The 19844-nt window shown below is 40.7% G+C and overlaps 2 long non-coding RNA genes across 3 annotated transcripts; both read left to right on the top strand.

Annotated features, from left to right (window-relative positions):
- Positions 1 to 1831: 1831 nt before the first annotated feature.
- On the top strand, positions 1832 to 3392 carry LOC135411540 (uncharacterized). Its single transcript, XR_010429200.1, has 2 exons — positions 1832 to 1953; positions 3049 to 3392. It is a non-coding gene; the product is annotated as an uncharacterized LOC135411540 (long non-coding RNA).
- A 7310-nt stretch (positions 3393 to 10702) lies between these two features.
- LOC135411529 (uncharacterized) lies at positions 10703 to 18488 on the top strand. 2 transcript variants are annotated; one of them, XR_010429192.1, is made up of 3 exons: positions 10703 to 15875; positions 17870 to 17945; positions 18257 to 18488. It is a non-coding gene; the product is annotated as an uncharacterized LOC135411529 (long non-coding RNA). The 2 variants fall into 2 exon arrangements; XR_010429191.1 differs by lacking the exon at positions 10703 to 15875 and having other exon boundaries at positions 15893 to 17945.
- Positions 18489 to 19844: the final 1356 nt, after the last annotated feature.

Here is a 19844-nt window from a genome sequence, read left to right as displayed (position 1 = left end):
CCCCATCCCAACAAATTTCTTAAAGCCTTTCAGTACTCTGGTACAGTTTTTTCTCTGTCACTGCTTCTGCAGCTTTAACAATGATTCTCCTGCTCAAAATGGTGACTGGTTACATGCTAGAGCTTTCACTGTGTCTGCACAACTCACACCTGAGCCCTTCTCCTCACCGAGGAACAGGACTCAAAGGACTCAAAGCTGAACCTTAGGGCAGAGGAACAGGACTCAAAGGCTGAACCTCAGGGCATTCAGAAACAATTTGGAAGTGACTGTGGAAGTGATTGTTGGGAATGCATTTTCAAGCAAGGTGAGCTAGGGATGCTGCTCCGACTGCTTCTTCTCTCTCTCTCGTGCTGTTGTGCCATTTGTGTCTCATGGTGCTTTCACAGTGCTCACCCACCACAGGGCTTTTGTTTCTCCTTATTTCCAGCATTGCAGCTCTGACTCTTCCGTTACCACACCATCCCACCATACCCCCGTTGTCTGTCCCCCATCGCAGCAGCTGCCAGTCTCACACGTGTGTGCAGACATCCCACGCAGGACTGTGTGGTGCTTTATTTCACTCCTCCTCGGGGAAAACATGAAGGGCTGGCAGTGAAGGCTGGCAGTGAAGTGGGAAAGTGAAGGATCTGGGAGGGGTGCAGGCGCACCTCAAGGCAGGCTAGAGGCTGGGAGAAGCAAAAGAATGGAGAAAAGATTGCAACTTCTGCTCCGAGGTTGTGCCTTGCACCTCAGAAAGAAAGGTGCTGGCACACAGGAGGCCTAGAGAAGACTGAAGTGGCCCATTCCTCTCCATGAGGTGTTCAAACACACACATGAGCAGCACAAAAAGACGAACACAGCTGGGAACAGGAGCCTGTGGAATAGTGAACTGCTCTTTGCTGCAGTTACTGTGCATTCTTTGCCATTTCCAGGGAGTTTGGGCTCACACAGGCCATAGAGAAGGGCTCAGGTGCCAGCAGAGGTGGGAGCAGTGTAGATCCTAATTTGCTCCCATGGAGGGACTGGTGTGGATCCAGCTGTGACAGGGTAAATGGGGGCCTGGAGCTGGGTGTGTTCGGTGCTGCCAACCTTCCGTGCCAAGCCCGGGGAAGGGAGATGCTGCTCGGCTCGGTTTGGTTCTGCCAGTGGAGCCAGGAGCAGAGTGAGGCATGCACCGACCACTGCCCTGAGCCGGAGGGGCTTCAAAGGCCCAGCACAAACTCCTGTGGGGCTCAGGCAGGACTAAAACTTTGGTGTGAACATGGGAGATGCCTGACAGGGCTGTGCTTGGCAACTCCTTGGGCAAGTGGCCTACGGCTTGGACTCTGAGCACTGTGCAGCCCCTCACTGGGGCGCTGGGGCCGGGAACAGGTTTGGGGGAGCTCACAAGGGTCCCTTTTGGAGATGGAAGTGCTGCTTGGTGAGAGCTGTGTTTGCTTTTGCTGGTGCACAAGAGGGAGGTTTAAACAGCAAACAAAACAAACAAACAAAGAAAGCCACAATGGTTGAAGCAGTGAATTCAAATATCACTTATACTAATGTGTTGCAAATTTGCTCCACAAAAAAATGTTATTTTAACACAAAGATTTTGGGAGTGTGGGCAACACAGATCCCAGGCCGTCATAATAACACTTAATATATGAAGTAGTATTTCCATGGGATCCTAAATTGAGTGGGTAAATAAATGCATGTATCTTTAAATTAATTCAATCCGGCGCAATGCAACTGACTGCCCCGGGTCTGGTGCTACTTAGGACGATCCCGGCAGCAGTTTGCGAACGCCGCCAACTCCCGGCAGCGGGCCAGGCACGGGCCGCCGCCTCTGCCCGGCGCCACCTCGCGGCCGCCCGCCCGCCGGGCCCGCCGGCGCCCGGTGCCTGCCGGGAGCGGCGGCCATGTCGCGCTCCACGGGCCGTGGGCAGGGCGGGCGGGGAGGTTCCGTCGGCCCTTGGTTCTCTCCTCACACGGACCTCGGTAATCAGACAAGAGCCTAGGGGCTGACCTTCTTTTAGTATTCCGAGTGTGTTGTGCCAGATCATCTGCGCAGTGGTGCCACTGGAGCTGTGGTGCCCGGTGCCTCCTGCTGAGCTGGTGACACTGGCTTCCTAGGCTGCTTTTTTTGGGGCAACATTTCCCCCCATGCCTGTGCGTTCGCCTCTTGCTCTACTCAGAAGTGTTCTTCTAAGCGATAATGCTTAGATGGGACTTGGCAAACCCATTGCCTGAGGAGAGAACACTTGTGGTAGTAGGAGTTATGTTAAATCACAGTTACCTTGAAGGAGCATAAATGGAAAAAAAGAAAAGAGGAAAGGACTTAAAATTTTTATTTGGGGTACAAAGAGCACCGAAGTTAAATTTTCAAAGGCTTACAAAGACCAATGGAAAAGCAATGGAGGGATTAAACAGGAGTATTGGTTTTATCACACCCTGAATGCTCATTCTGTATATATACAGCAAAACCCTTACTAATCTCTAATAAAAGTCCTCCGAATATAGTGTGGCCTTGCAAAAAATGGCGTGGAAGGGCTGTCATGCATCTTTGCTCCATTCCCCGTTTGGTGGACATTAAGGTTGTTACCTGATGGAGGTTTTGAGAGCAGGCAAAAGTCATGATACCGCTGCTCCACAGGGCAGCGTTGCTTGCTGTCAGTGTTGTATGAAGTCAGTTGTACAGTTGTGATGACAGCCTTGACAGGCAATGCTTTCATAGCAACCCAGTGTTCTACAGTCTTTTGAGAAATTAAATATGTTAATTTTTTTTTACTGAAAGTAAGTTTCCATAAGTGTAGGGACAAGGTTAGAAATGTTACTAAGTATACCCCTCAATGGGTGAAATACCAGAAGATCCAGACAGTCATTGTTTGTTTTTCAGTCCCATAACGAGGGTAATTTTTGACTGGGGAAAGAGTCAGACTTCTGATTTTGTCATTCCTTGGGTTTGCAATACTACCTGATGCTGTACCTGGACTGTATCTTAGTGTAGTAGCTCTATGTGTGGACAGGAGTGTCATGCGTGCTCACAGTGGCGGAGGGCTCCTGGCCACTCAATGACAGTATCTTCCTTCGCAGGATGCAGCAGCCCCTTCAGTGTCCAGATATCAGAAGCCAGGAGCCATTGCCTGTAATGAACACTTCTCTCAAACCACCAGGACTCACACTTCTATGCTTGCTTTGTGCTGTTCACAAACTGCCCACATGCTGTTCCTTCCCTCCTGTAGGACACTGACCCCTGACAGCAGATTTCCTGAGGTGTTTTTTCTCTTCTACATTGAGCCTTTCAGGTATACTCTAACTGAGAAGAGAAAGTGGGCTAACTGGTTTTGCATGGTCTTCTATACATACATCTACATGTATGAGTGAACCAAGACTTCTGAGTATTTCACCTTCCAATAGAAAATAAATATTTTGTTTAAGGTCTTAGAAAGAAATTTTATACGTCCATAGAGTGGGTCTATGCTTTTCTGACCAGAGAACAGGGGTTCTCTTGGGTTTTATAAAACATGCTCAAAATGGGGCCAGAGGAAAAAAATCAATGGTCAGAGACACTATATGCTGATTTACAGATAGATTAGGGATATCAATATTGCAACCGATATGGATATTTGTACATTATGTTTGTACTGTGTGTAGTACCTTCATTTTGTTCACAAACCTAAATCACATCAGAGATTCCTGAGCATTCAAAAATAGGAACTCTTACATAACTAAAGAATAGAAACTAAAGAATAGAAAGATTCTGATTAATATAACTGCCTTCTTGAATGTGTATCAAACCCATGATTGTAGAGAATGGAAAAAATTACTTTGTGGAGTTCAAGCTATTTCTCTTTTGTTAAAACAAGAGCAACTTGAAAGATAGTGTAAGTTTTATAATTCAAATGGCTCAAGTGCCTTACTCTAGGAGTTGGAGGAAGGAACATCTTATCCACACTGCTACCACTTATGTGTATTTAAAAATAGACAACACAGAGACTCGGTATATACCTGATGCTTCTTGCACAGTGGATACAACTTTGATGGTTTATGCCATGTCCAAAACAAAAGAGATTCTGTACCTTCTTCTCTAACACAAGGTTTTGTCTGAACTGAGTGTACTCAAGAGGGGCAAAAGCAGAACTGAAACTGAGCCATTTTGTTTCCCCTACTCTAATTCTGCTCAAAGAATATCAATTCTAGCTAAAATTTTGAGACAATCAAAAAGGCACCCTTCAGTAAAACTGGATGTTTTACAGATACAGTATGTGAAGAGGAATATTTTCTTCTTCCAGTGTCTTTTTTATGTGGCTATCATGTAGATAACAGCAGGAAATTCCACTTAAGTAGATCCTTAATGGATTTAACTAATGGTTTCTTTGTGATGCTCTCAGACAGTTCTCCTGTAATGTGGATCCTCTAAATATTTAAATCCACCATTGAAGCATTTAATAGGAAGAAAGTCTCCTACCATTAGAATAAAGAAAAGGCTTTCAGCTGGAAACAATACCAAAACAAAATCTGATTTGTACAACTGCATCAAGAATCCAAGCTCACTTGCTCTCTGAGGCAACTGGTACAACAAGGACCTGGGGTGCCAGGTAAACAAGAAGCGATCATTTGTATATTCAATCTCTGTCCTTTGCTGCTTCTCTCTGTCCTCCATATTTTTGAGGGCTGTTGGTATGATTATTGGTTTGAGTGAACAATAAAGCTGGTAAATTAATATTGCTACTTACTGTTGGTACAGGGAAACTGCCTAACCCATGGGCTCATGGAATCTTGAGAATAGTGGGTGGGTTAACCTGGCATGCTTCTCCTTGTTTTGAGTCTTCTGACACTGTCTCAAAGTGATCTTACTGTTCTATCCATTGTCCTTTTATTTTATTCCTTTTAGAAGTGGTGCCTAATGTTTCTCAAGTTCCATAAAATATTTGAGCTGGAAGGAAAAACCTTTTAGAAATCTACTTACTGTATTGTCAAGACCCAATTTTTTCTCTCCTATCTCTTGCTTGGGAAAAACAGTCACTTCAGAAACTAGCCCTGCTCTTTAAGCTGTCTGCTTATTCCTGGATTTTACCATGTTTCCCTTGCACAAAGAACAAAATCTACAGTTTTCAATCTAGATTGTTTTTGAAAATGAGAAATAATAGAAGAAGAAAGGCTCCCTGTAGCTTGCATTCAACAGAACAAAACCATGGAACTGCAACTGCCCCACAGCTGCTTTTGTGGTATATAATATATATCCACTACCTTTGAATACGTAGGACTCCTCAAAAAGAATAAATATCACTCTCAGCTAAATACATCTGTTTATTCTTCTCTGCACAGTTTGAGCAGGGATGTTTATTTCCGCAGATGATATCAATAAATTTATAGGAATTTTCTGCCATCACGTCACAGTCCGTATTGTCTAAATCCACCTGTAACCTGTTCCATTTCTAGCCCTTAAATACAGACACTTTTAAAATTTTATTCTCTGATATTTCTGTTATACAATTAATTTCTGCGTTTCAGTCACTTGGTATTATTATGTATACAAGCACATAAAGCCATTCTGAATTCTTCCGTGCACAACTGTGGTATAAATAATACACAATATAAGCAGTAAAGTTTCTCACTTGCTATGGAAACCGAACATCTAGAAAGGGCACACTGGCCCAAGTTACCCAAAATGGCACCCTCATTTGGCTCTAATGGGAAGGTTCTCTAATAAAATGAGTGTGTACTTAAATTTTTCTTCTTGTTGCATCTCAGTGCTGTTAGCGATAATGCAGAACTATCAGCATGTTCCTCTCACGCTTGTACTTTATGTTGCATGGATACACTCAAAGGCTCAAATTAAAGGCTTTCTTGCTATCCTACCCACTGCCAGAAATGGAGTGCCTGTTTTTAAACCAAGTGCTGGATTCTTTGTTACTCGGTATCTCCTGCAGTTATGTAAACCAAAGAGAGTCAATGGAAAATGGCTATTGGATATTAACATCTATGTAAATCAGTGCAGATGCTGAACTGGTAGCATTTTATATCCCCTTGCAGAGCAGAATATGACTACCTCAAGTTAAAAATGGGGTGAAATTTATTTTGGGTGAAGGAAAGCAGTAATGAGTGAGTACATGGAAACTGCTGTTACTTGGAGCCAGTCAAACTTTTCTTATCTAGGTGCCTGTGTAGATTATTATGTATGTTATGTATATGTACACTTGCAGTCCCAAAAGGTCAAGGGAGTTGATTCTGCCTCTTTACTCTGCTCTGGTGAGACCTCACCCAGAGCACTGCATTCATGTCTAGGGTCTCCAGCACAGAAAGGACATCGACCTATTGGAGTGAGTCCAAAGGAGGACAAATATGATGAGGAGGCTGGAGTGCCTCTCCTATGAAGACAAGGGTGAGAGAGTTGGGTTTGTTCAGCCCAGAGAACAAAAGGCTTTGGGAAAACCTTATAGCAGCTTCCAGTACTTAAAGTGGGCTACAAGAGTGCTGGAGAGAGACTTTTTACAAGGGCATGTTGTGACAGAACACTGAGGAATGGATTCAAACTGAAAGAGAATAGGTTTAGATTAGCTATTAGGAAAAAAATCTTTACTGTGAGGGTGGTGAGGCACTGGAACAGGTTATCCAGAGAAGCTGTGGATGTCCCATCCTTGGAATTTTTTTAGGCCAGGCTGGATGTGGCTCTGAGCAACCTGAGCTAATGGAATGTGTCCCTGCCCATGGCAGGAGGTTGGAACTAGATGATCTTCAACGTTCCTTCCAACTCAAACCATTCTATGATTCTATGATTTGCATAGTGGTTAACAAGCAGAAAATGCAAGCGCTGAATTAAGGATAAAGGCCACTTCACAGAATCCCAGAATGGGTAAGGTTGGACGGGACCACAGTGGATCATCTGGTCCAACCTCCCTGCTCAAGCAGGGTCATCCTAGAGCACATTGCACAGAATTGCATCCAAATGGCTCTTGAATATCTCCAGTGAGGGAGACTCCACAGCCTCTCTGGGCAACCTGTTCCAGTGCTCAGTCACCCACATAGTAAAGACGTTCTTCCTCATGCACAGGTAGAACTTCCTGTGCATCAGTTTCTGCCCATTGCCTCATGTCCTATTGCTTGGCACCACCAAGAAAAGCCTGGGTCCATCCTCCTGACACAATCCCTTTAGATACTTATAGACATTGGTGAGGTCCCCTCAGTAGTCTCTTAGGCACCTAACTCCAGTTTTTGTGCCTTTGAAATCTTTTGTGCCTTTGGAAACCTCCCATTCTTACCTAATTTATGTATGTATTTACTTTTGAAGGTTTTGCCTATTTAATCCATGATAGCAAAGAAAGGATATAGTACTAGTATGAATTGGTACAGGAGCAAATGCCTCCAAAAATAGTGTGATTTTTTTAGAGGCCCATCTGTGAATTGCTGCTTTGTGCTGACCTACAATTTATGCAGCTTTTGCCCAAATCTAATGGCTTAAAAATAGTTTGTAAGTGTTACAGGCATTCAGTCAGATTAGTCACTTAGTCAAATCATCCTTTCAACTGGTGCTTTCAGCAAATGGTTAAAACGGCATTTGAGGAAGGACCAGGTGTATGATCTAATGCCTGAAAGCAGCTCATGCTCAATGACATAATCCTAAGAATAAATGTGTTGTAAATGTATGGCCAAACACAAGAGAATATCTGTCATCAAGTAGCTAGAAGTGCCACATGGTTTTTGTATCACTGTGCTGGAACCACTGAGAGTTGTGCAGCACTTTCAGCTCTTCTGAGAAATATACCACACACTGCTTCATCATGCACTGCATCCAGGGCAGATGCTTTTAAGAAATCCTTAACCAACAGAAGTAAAATCTTACTGGGTACCTTTTCTTCTAGATGGAAGAAACTCAAAATTCACAGAATTTTAAATATACAGCTTCTAGTGGCATATATTCAACGGATTGTGGGACAGTGCCTCTCACCATGTTGTGGCACTATAGCTAAACAGAGGACACTGGGAGTCCTGTGCACAAGGATCAAAGTCTGGGTCCATCAGTGATGTACATGATGCCAGGTTAATCACTTGGCCTCTTCATGTCCTGCTTCTACTAGCGTATCAGGATAATATACAATATGGATGTTTGGAAGACAAAAACTTGGAAAAAAGGCACTGTACTACTACTATTACAATGACTATTGCAGTTGCAATTGTGCTTTCAGAATTCACTGTAAATAATACATTATTGACTCTCATTTGAAGATTATTCCAGATTTCTCCAAGAATACCTCTTGGACTAGACCTCATTCTTCATCTCTACATCTGTCTTCACTGTGAATGTGTATAGCTCTGCCATTACTGTCTTTACAGGTAATTTTTAACTGGACTCATTGTCCTTGTCTTCATTCTTGTTCTTGCTAATCAGTTCCTTTCTTGTTGATGTTTTTCTTTCCCTGAAGGATGGCATATCTTCATTTACAGTTTGAAAACTACCGCTTAAATGGAGTGTTAAATCACTTCTGGAAGCTGGGCCTAAAATAAACAGTTATACTGTACGAAAAACCACATCAACCTTTTGATCCTGTTCTTGCCTCTTTTCGGAGGCATGTTAGGAATAGCTGTGTATACAAACTGAATGTACTATCTTCAAACCCTTTACTAGGACCCATCCTAGTATTTGAGTGCTCATTGCAACTCTATGACAGTTCAAATCCATCCTCTCCTGCTAAACCTGCAACTAACTTCTCAGCTTTCCTCCCTCAGTTTCCTGCCTCTCCTGCAGCCATTACCATTACAATCTGCAGGTGCTCCCTCACTCCCTGCATGTCACTTCCAAAGCATTCTGCATTACTACTTTCACTGGTGAGCCCTCTGGCTCACCAGTATTCAGTTTCTCCTGTTCAACTGCATTGCTGTTGGCCTGTTAACTTTCCCAAATAGTAAAAAAAAAAAATAAAACTCAAGGTAGTTACACTATTGTATTAAAACTGGGGAGTTAAACAATGGACAGTGATGAACCAGAGTCAGCATAGATTTTGCCATTTCTAGGGAGGAGGGGTATTTATGGGCTTAATTTCTCACAAGAACTGGGCAATGACACTTTATAAAAAAAAATTAAACATCCTCAATTTTTCATTTTGGGGAAAAAAAAGGAAGGAAATGATCTGTAATAAATTGAAAATAAGAATACAGAATAGAACCTCTTTTGTGGCCACAGTAGCAATGTTTAATCTGTAATATATGAGGCTCATTCAGCAATCACCTCTTTTGGCAGCAGATGATGGCTGAGATTTTTGTTGCTCCTGGATAATTGGTGCTAGTGGAGCAGCTGAGAACTGGAAGGCCTCATCTTACACCAGTCAGACCCAAATTCTCAACCTAGTTTCAGAGTAAATGGGAGACCAAAAAGAAGGAGTTTTTCTGGAGTCTTTCTTCCAGGAAGGGAAGAAAATTGTGAACAAGTGAATCCTCATGGCCACAGGTAGAGACAAGCCTTTCCTCTTCTGTCCTAATTCAGCAGTGGGAACCGTGCCTGGGATGTTCACTGAGGAACCCTTCTTGTAGTCTTCGGTTCAGGTGGGTGGTAGACAGTCTCACAGCCTGTTTGACACTCAGGAGTGAAGGCACTGATGAAGCAAAGCTCTCCGTGTCTTAGACGGGAAGGCACAGGTAAGGAAAGAGACCATTCACACCATCTTTATTTCTCTCGATGTGGAGTTTGTATGCTGGTGCATTTCTGTGTACATCCCCCTGATGTCAGTGGAATTAGTGTTAGGGGAGGAATAGAAGCATGTCCCACAGGCATGGTTGCAAGGCAAGGAAGAGATCTCCCAGGGGCCTCCCAAATTTGTGAAGGCAGTGGAATAGTAGATCTCAAAAAGAATACTAAATGTGAAATAGGGGGCTGGGATGTTTCAGCTCATTAGTGATTGTTAAAAATAACTATTGCTCTGTGAGTGTAAACTATTGAGTATGCCATGCTTAGAATGAGGTTGAGAAAGACGCTTCTTCATAGCCTGGTTATTATACATGGTCATCTACAATCACTGCTTTTTACACTGTGATTTTCAAAGTGTGTGAAAAACACTTTATACTCCTGTGTGTGTCTAAGTTGATTTCACACAGTCCAGCCCAAGCCACCATGTGCAATCATTTAGTGATTATTTTGTGTGCCTTTCTAATGTAAGACTCTTTGAGCAATAGCAGATATTTAATTGATTGCTCTTTTCATAAAGTATCAGCATTCAGCCAGTAATCATTTTATTACAAAATGGTGCTTGGAATGAGCAGCTTTCTCCCACACAGTAATCGCATTGGTTGTGAAAAGATAGGATCAGGTGACAATGAGACGTTCTCAATGACACTATGGTAAATCACACTCAATAAGAATAAAGAGTTCTGAGTAAAAATTATTCCATTTTCTATTAACAAAGTCCTTGGCAATCGGCAGCCAGTGCCACAATGGCAATACTTCAGACACTGCTGGAGAAGTAAGAGATTGTTGTCCGAAACGGAAAAAGTTAGTAGGAAGCTCAGTTAAACTGAGGAAGCTCAGTTAAACTGAGCTTATATACTCATTTTTCACTGCTAGCTCTGAAAGCCTTTTTGGGGTGCGTGTGTCCCATTTTTAAGTTTCTCTCCCTTTGTTGCTCTGAAACTGTTGGGTAAAACTTAATCCATGGTATCTGTTAAGGCAATTATATCCAGCTTGCCTCCGTGGTATCTAATATACCTTAGCAATTACGCACAGAGGTACATTTTTTTTCCCTTGACATGTATATCTTGCAGGTAGCATTGCATTTGTTTATTTATTATATTTTATTGCTGTTGTGTTGGTTGGACAAAAAGTGGTTTCATGGCAGGAAGACATGTGGCAATTCCCATGTTTTCAAAAGGGAGATAATTCCATATTTAGCTTTCTACTTCCTGTAATGACATCTCTCATTCTCAACTGCAGACAGTTGTTTCAGAGAGGTGCTTTGAGAAGTCAGGTTCGTGTAGGCTGAAGAGATTCCTGTCTCTGAACTGTCCCATAAAGGGCTTTGAAAACAGATGAGAATCTTAAAAATCATGAAACAAAGGGGCTTAAGAAGATACACGATCTCTAGTCTATAGTATAAGAACTGTATTTTCCATGACTGAAGCTTTTGAAGTCTCTTTCCCTGATTCACATGATCCTTGGAAGCTGCAAACACATGACTATACTGTGTCCAAGACATGATGCCATTGTGACCAAGAGTGGGTGCTTCTTGACTAGGTTTGGTCAAGTCAGGCTGTTACTGCAGTGCTTTGTTCAATTGGCTCCAGTCTTCACATGTTGATTTGAAATAAATTAATTTGTCACAAGTGCTGGTGAGTCTAAGATAACCTGCACCATGCTGGTACATTGGCCCCTGACTGAGTGTGCAGATGACCTGAAATAAATTCTAAAAGTCCTGAGAGCTTCCATATTTTTATCAGTTATGGTAATCATGACCAGTTGAGCATTCATTCTAACATTTTAGGACTCTCAGTCATTAAGTGTTATTTCTTCTGGTAAAACCACTGAAAAACAAAGACCAAATTGTGAAGATCTGCACTGCCTACTGTGAGTAGTCTATATTTTGCCATGGACAGGCATGAATGGCTATTTAGGATTCCAGAGAAGCCTGAGACAGAACCATACTATATTTTCCTCCACTAGCTCCCAGCTAACAAGTAACTTTAGGAAAGAAAATGTCCTTGATGTATCAGTTTTTTGAAATCAGCCATCTTGCTCAGGACAGCTAATTTCTCAAAACTCAGACACTTCTATGAAATAAAATGCAAGGTATTATTTTTAAATGAAGAAACATTATTTTCATTTGCATTTCTGCAGACATAAAATGGCTAAAGAATTTTTCCTGAGATTTAGAGAAGTTGCCTTTGGCCACGAAGTGTGAATAGAGAGTTGTAACCCAAAGGTAATATTTTCAGCAGAATCTTATCAAGCAGGTGGCTGAAATGAAATTTTTTTCCTCATCTTATCTGTTATCAATGGATGATAGGTTTTCCTTTCATCTTCTGTATGATACCTCCCTCAACTGCATCCGAGTCCATGGTTAAATTCCTGATTGCTAATTAATATAAGTTATTATTTACTGTTATTATTAAGTAAGGGCAAGGCTGTCTTTATCTGTCTGTAGGGTCTGCCCTTATATCTGCTCTGTGTATTGCTACTACAGTGGAACTGAATGTGCCTCAGCCTCATGCAGATGCACTGTGTCAGAAAACATCTGCTAACTGCTGATTTTATGCATATTACAGAGACTTTATGTACTGTTAAATGGACCACTTTTTCATTTCAAACCATAATTTTCCATGTGGCATCATTTGATCTGTCCTCACTCCAACATTTGGTTTGATCAACTCATTTCTTTCTACCCAATATGTTTGTTGTAACTTCCTCTATGGCTGTGTGTGTCCTCTCTGTGAATGGAAATTACTACAGTGCTCCTGTCATAATAATATGGTGGTAGGGCAAAACGTGTAGTTTTAATCAATATATTTTATTTCCATTAGCTTCTTTCATCACCGAGCTTTAGTCTAGACAGCTTAGGTCTGGTAATGCCAACTGCTACCCAGCTACATACATGATCAAATGCAGGTTTTCAGGAGTACCCAGGACACTTAACCGGGTACTTGGTTTAGAGTTTAAATGCAGTTGATGAGGAGAAGCTTGTCCTCCACACAGAACTTCACTGTGCCTGTACACTGAACTTCTGAATGGAAGAGACAGAGGGGCAACTTATTTGGGTCACTGCCCTTTGGGAACACATCCATTTGAGCCCTGCTGTTACCCTCCTGGCAGTCGAGCTGCCGGGGCGTGGCAGTAGAGGGTGCAGGAGACAGAAGTGGGAAAGGGTTAAAAAGGGGGCCATTCCCTCTGGAGATGGGGCATGCTTTGCTACAAATTGTTTTGCTTTGGTTTTCTTGTGACATTTAACTTTATATCAGCTACCTGTCATTCCCCCGTGGTTAAACTTGAAATTACTGTGGAGAAAGTTACTTTGTAGATCCAGGCTGTTCATGACTGTTTTGCATGGGCTGTGGAATGACGAGCTTTTGTCTGCTCATTCCTAGGAGTTCTTGAAACAATAGGTCTCTTCTGTACCTGTTGAATCATAACTTGGGATTAGTACAGCCCTAATTACAACAGCGAAGACAGTACTTATTTGGTAACCTTTGGTCATGGTGACATTTCTAGAGGCTACAAGGAAAAAGATATAAAGTTTGAATAACACGTACCAATAATTTCTGATATGTGTAAGTAGCTGGAGGAGGGGCACATACTGCTGGGGAAATATTTTTGCCAGATAAAACATCACAGTCTTTCTTGGCAAGCATAGAACTCCACTGGTACATTAAAAAATAATAACAGCCTCCCCCCTAATAGATTTTGCATATTTAGTGATTCTGACAAATTTGAATAAATGTGATTTATTGTTATTAATAATAATGCATATTTAGATAGCTCTTGTAATCTTCAAAGCACTTTATAAATACGAGTTTGTTAACTAGTCCTTGCAACAGCCTTGTGAGGTGCAGAATTATCCAAATATTAGAGGTATATGATGGTGCACCAATTTCCAGCAGTGCACCAATTTCCAGCAACTTTTTAACAATGCATTGAAGTCTGATATATGACCTGTATCCTTATATTTCTGGAATATCACACAGTGACATATATGTATCTAAAATAAGTGATTCTTTCTATGAAAACAAAGTAGACATATCACTTATGTGTGTATAATTCTCTTCCAATTCATTTTCTCAAAAATTATAATTTAGTTGTGCTTGAAGTAACAGTCAGGAAAGCCAGCAGTGATGTTGGTGGGGATACTGAGGTGCAAGACACTAAGCTCATTTTTGTGGGTGAGGGAAAAAGGCTAGTTCCTATCTCAGGTATTTTGCAGTCCAAAAATATGATAAGAGACAACAGATGGATACAACAAAGAGACAAGAGACATCACGAGGTTACAGTAAGAGGATTACAATTACTATAAGAAGTGGTGGTCATAGCACACCAGCTGTTTAACCATTCTCAGATAATTTTTTAGTCATTGCAACAGTGAGAGTAAGAGTATTATTTGAAGGAAGATGACAAAATGACTAGGCAGACTTTTTTAATGTTTCCACATGCAGATGTAAAGACATATGGAAAATACCTTCTTAAGAAAATGGGATTTCACCTTTGGTAAAAACAAGGTGAGAGTTAAGGATTCTGATTTACTATATGAAATCATGATGGATGAGACAGGGATAAGAGATAAACTGAAGTGAATTTGGGTCTGAAGTGAAATGCAAGGTAAAGGCATGCAGTGACAGGGAAGTGAGGTGACAAGAGTGAAGTGCCAACACAGAAGATGACAGGTGTGTTTTGATAGAGCTGTTTGGTAGAAGCTGTTGCAGTTCTGAGGCTGTTTCAAACTCTGTAATGAAAGCCTTGTGTTTCTTGACTGTGCTACAGGAGGTTGTGAGGACAGTCTTCCTACACTAACTTTCTGTGGCCTCCATGACCCGGACACCAGTACTGTGCTTTGCAGCTATTTCAGTCCTGTGCAAGAGTGGCTTGCACTTTTGCTTGTTGTTCAGCTCAAACACTCCCTGTGTTTGCATATGTGCCTTAAGACTCAGTTGAAACACAGGGAAGGAGTGAAGATTTACATACCACATTAATCTCTGATCAATGTGGTCTCCATTCTTCACTGCTCATGGTAAAGCCCTCTCCACGCATCACTCCCGAGGCTACAGATTCTTTACCATATTGCCATACCAGCCCTTTCAGACAGCCTGGTATGATAGTTGCACATATCCCCACTGCATACCAAGGTGTAATGTAAACATATACAAACCATTTTAAACAGGAAACAGCGTTGTTGTGGTAGCACTGAGGTCTGTGCAAATTAATCTGTCCTTTGAAAAAGGCAGTAACCCTAATTTGCGTATTATTTCCAGTGTAAGCATTTGGGTTTTGATCAAGCAATTAATGTACTTGATGGGAGTCTTTCGCATTGCCTGCAGTGGGCTTTGGATTGGAACCATAATCCGGATGTCTCACATGCATATACATCCTTAATTAAAATTTTCTAAATTACTGTTACATAATGAGTATCCCAAACCTCCTGTGAAGCATTTCCAGTTAAGCCAGTGAAAAAAAATGCACTCGGTGTCTTGCCATCACAGTTAACATGAAGTAGAGCAATTCTCTGTACTGAGTATTAAGACAGGTGAATTATTGGTTCACTGAGAACACTAAGTGAATGTCCTGACTTTTGCATGCTTGCAATTTATAAACAAAGCTGCTTTACTGTAATTTTGCTGCGTTACACACATACATATATATATAAATATGCACACTCTCAGAAAGTTATGATCAGCTTTAAAAACAGGCTTAGAATGAAAATAATAAATCAACCTTAAATGCAGCAACTGCTTCTACTATAACTATATTCATTCAGTTTGCCAGGCATATTTTAAAAAATATAATAGATTGCTACACCTTTTTACCACGAAGAGATGCATCCTGTGGCAGCTGTCCATCATTAGGCACAGAATCATTTTAGACTTACCTATATGAAAAAACTGAAGCAGACCTCAATCATACCCCCTCAGTAGTGCAGTGAAAGCAGTCTTTCAAATTTTAACTCTTTTTTTTTTTTTTTTTTTTAGCAGGAAATACCAGTCTGGTCTCATAGAGAGTGCTCTGACTTGGATTCATATGACCTGCTTTCTATTCCTGGCTCTGGCTCTGAGTGACCTTATGAAAGTTATTTTTATCTACTATTGTTTTTAAATGTGCAGAAAGAGGTTTCCTAGCAGAGTGGGCCAAACATATCCCACCTCAAAAACTTATCCATGAAGAAGCTACACACCTGTACACGTACAAATGCCAGTCAAGTGTTTGCCTCAAATAAGCTGTTCTGCCTTTCTCCCTTGTACGCTGTCTCTTAGTTCTTTACAGCATAAGAGTCACAGCAGAGTGCCTAAATAATGTTCTTTAAATATACATAGCTTGAAAAGACTAATTACACATACACATTTCTGCTCCAGTCGGCTGAGGTGATTTCTGAAAGCAAATACAGCATGGTCAAAAATGAACTTCCCAAAATATTTATGGGCTTACTGTACTGCTACACCCGATACATGATAAGTGTTTTTGGAAAACTGCCTTTCCCTTTAGCAGTATAACTGTCAGACAACACTTCATACACAGCAACACGAAGTCATTACTTGGGAGATAATCTTTTATATGTTCCTAACAATACGCTCTGAAATCCTACATTTAAAAGGGTTTAAAAACACACAATACCCCAAACCATCAAATAAGCACTAAAAGTAACATGCAGAGCCAGACACAAAACCAGAATGAAAAAGATTTTTTATTATTCTCCTCTGTATTACCATAAATGACATGCTATATTTAATTTTACAGTGCCCCTGGACAAATCATCAAATACTTTAATAACTACACAAACATTAATATTTAAATACAAGAGATCCCCTCAGTTACTGAATAATCATAACTCTGGATTGATAGGGTACTAAATGGAAAAATCTTGTTTAGGCAGTTGTAAGAGGGGGGGAGGGTGTTTAATGAAACAAGTTTGATGGTCTTGTCATCATAAAACTGATAGATATTTGGCACGATTTATATCTTTGCTAAAAAGAAGTTTGAGGAATGGAACAATTGTGGTGAAGATTAATTTTCCCTTCTTCTGCTGTGAGAGCATAGTCCTTTAGGTCATTAGCAGGAATGTGTGACACAGATTGCACTTTACCCATGCAAGCTCCGTGCTGACTCCTGGAAAATGCAGTTGTTAAATAGCTGTGACTTCTATATTGTGGGATGGGTTGCCCAGCTATCATCGCAGCTATCTAGACTCATTTTATGAGAGTGATGAATATGGATGCTAAAAGAGACAGCATACAGAATTCTGGCTGTCAGTGTTTGTTAGACCTGACCACCCGTTCTACCCACTGTCCTTAGCGGGATTTTTTTTTTTTAATTCAGATTTTTGTCTTGTTGCTTCAGCCACTCTTCCAATTAAACATTCTACCTAATCATGGAAGTTTGAATACTAAACCACAATAAGAACAGTGAATTGCAGGATATTTTTGATCCCTCCAGCACCACAAAAAAACCCCCAACAAACAAACCAAAACAGAACAAACAAACTAAACTAAACCAAAACAAAAAGACTGAAAGACTTCTCAATCAAAGCCACTTACATAAATGCCTGAACCAAAAGTCCGAGACTTGACTAGATTTTTTAAGTCTCCAGATCTGGGACCGTGTTCATGCATATGTACTATGTGTCTCTAAGCACATATGACACTAAGCTAATGATAACATCTGTTCATTTTTGGACAAAAGGTTGGCTTTTATTTGTGTCAACTTATACTCTGCTTGGGTGCCACAGCTTTTGTAGCTAAATGAAATGCTTAGGGGCTGGGAGGTGGGCTGCATTCACTTACTAGTCCCTCACATGGTTTGGCTTCCTGCCTGTTTCCAAGAGAGTCTGTCTCTGTGACACACCTTAACATTTTCTTTTCTATTTTGGTGTGCCAGCTCAGATTCTGCACAGAGTTCCTTTTTATTCTGTGCATTTGAGCTCCATGGAGATAATATAATTCTAGATGTATTGTGTTGCTCGGACTCTTCTCAACTGGGAAATACCCCTTTGAGGGAAGTTCAAGTGAAAATATGGATGCGTTTGCATTCTAGCTTCATGGGAGCAGAGTGAGAGGAAGTCACACAGAGACATAAGGCCCCTGAATAATAGGACAGGGCTTGTGGGCTGGCAGACCCCGGGAGCAATACCATTAGAGTACTTCTCCAGATGTGGACAGCTGACAAACTTTAATGATGAAGGCTGCATCCAGGCCAGTTATGATGAACTAATTAAATATCTTGCTCCATTTAATAAAGGAAGTATGGAAGAATCCAGAGCTGTCTATAAATCACCTACCCAGTGCCCTGCCAAGCTTCTACAGTGGCAGGAAAGGTGAGCAAAAGAAAAGACAATAGGGCAAAACTAAAGGACTAAGACAAGTGGAAGTTTCTGTGCTAGGAAAGAATGGGTGTTGTCACCCTATCTTAATGAAAACCAAAATTCTATAGAAACTCTAAAGCTATAGGACCAGAATCAGAGCAAAAAAGTTAGAACACCATAAAAAGCAAGCATAAACACTGCTGCTTAGAGCTGAACAAATTTTTAAATAAGTAATTGATTCTCTCTGTCTCGACTTTATATGCTTAATTTATCATTCAGTTGCTGTAACTTCATTTATTTTTTTTCCCTTTCCTTGTTATAAGGTAGCAATAAAACAAGAAGTTGGAACTGAGTTCTTGATATTAAGAAAAGATCTGATTACTGTCTGAGACTAACTCTGGGCTTGGGCTGCCTCCACCTCTTCTGCTGCAGTAGTAATGCATGCTCCCTTGAGAGGACAGATTTAGTCACTGAGCGCAGCCTCTTCTTCAGAAGAAGAAAATGTAAAGAGACAGCAGTTTCTAGCAATAAAATAAAAACTAAACCAACATAAAACATTTCTCTCCCACTGATTTATTTCTCCTTCATTTCAGCTTTTCTTGAAATGTACAACCCATGCCCATCAATGAGATTTTGAGCTGTTCATGATTATTTGTAGTGCTTGAGAAAAAAGCTGATTTTGCATATATATGTTAACAAAAGAAAATACATTTTCACCTTTTTACTTCACTTCAAAAATCTACCTGAAACATGCTGAGAAACTAGAAATACGTTCTTAAAGATTAATCTCATTTGAAGACATTGAAACACTGGTGAGGAATAAAATTCTACAAAACCATATTACTTTATGGTAAAATTGTGAATGCAATGTACTGGAATGAGTAATTGAACTCCCCACATTGCACTGTGATTTCTCCCTTCCCCTATATGTGCATGGGTGTTTGTATTTTTGTACAGACGGGCAGCAATAGAAAGCTACTGTAAAAGGATGTTTTAGTGAAGTCTTTCAATTTATTGTTAACAATTTTTTGAGATGCACATACATTTTCCTCATTGCCAAGCATCCTCTTTCAAAGATATCTTCCAAGTCCTACAATCTGAAGGTTAGAGTGTCTTTTGCATATCACTTAACCATTCTGATTGCTTCCTATTCCTTAACAGAAACATAGATAAGCAACTATTTTGTGACACTGTATTTTGAACATCTGAAGTAATTTCTGGGGCTAGTCCCAAAGTATACTGGAAGCATGAATTAATCCTCTGTGGTCTAGAAATCATAAATGGAAATGCTGGAGAAGTCTTCTGTTCACCAATAATGCAGCTCACAACAGAGAAAGTATCTTTTCTTGAGCCTGCTGTGAAATAAAAGGTACTTATGTTGTCTATGTTCATAACATCAGTGATATCCAAAGCAAAGAGATTACAAATATTTTACAGAGTTCTTATCACCAAATATGTACTCACAAGGATACAGAAAGGCAGAAGTTCACATAAGAGCTACAGAAGATGGTCATAGCACTCTATTTACCAGTCTGTTATCTGTTTGTTGCCATAACCTCTCAGAAAGTACAGATTATTGTTCTACACCAAGTTTCCTTTACTTTTTTTTCTAGAGCAGGCTGGATTTTTCTTAGGATGTCACTTTACACTCTTGATATTTAACTCTGCAAATGAAATGAATTGCTGAAAACCATCTTACATAAACCACGAGTCGTCAAAGATTTTGCAAAAAAAAAGTCCCTGTGGAGATCAAAACTAATTGGCATATGCAGTGGTTGAAATCTTGTCTCCATAATGATTCTATGATAAAAAATGCCCTCGCGGATTTAGCATATTCCAGGCGGGATTCAGGGACACATCATGTGTACTGGTTGTGTGTAGCCAAGATACCTTCCCAACTCAATATGGGTC

Source organism: Pseudopipra pipra, chromosome 3, assembly GCF_036250125.1.
Source record: "Pseudopipra pipra isolate bDixPip1 chromosome 3, bDixPip1.hap1, whole genome shotgun sequence".
NCBI classification, from domain to species: domain Eukaryota; kingdom Metazoa; phylum Chordata; class Aves; order Passeriformes; family Pipridae; genus Pseudopipra; species Pseudopipra pipra.
Note: the sequence above shows the minus strand (reverse complement) of the source record. Positions and strands in the feature narration are given on the sequence as shown.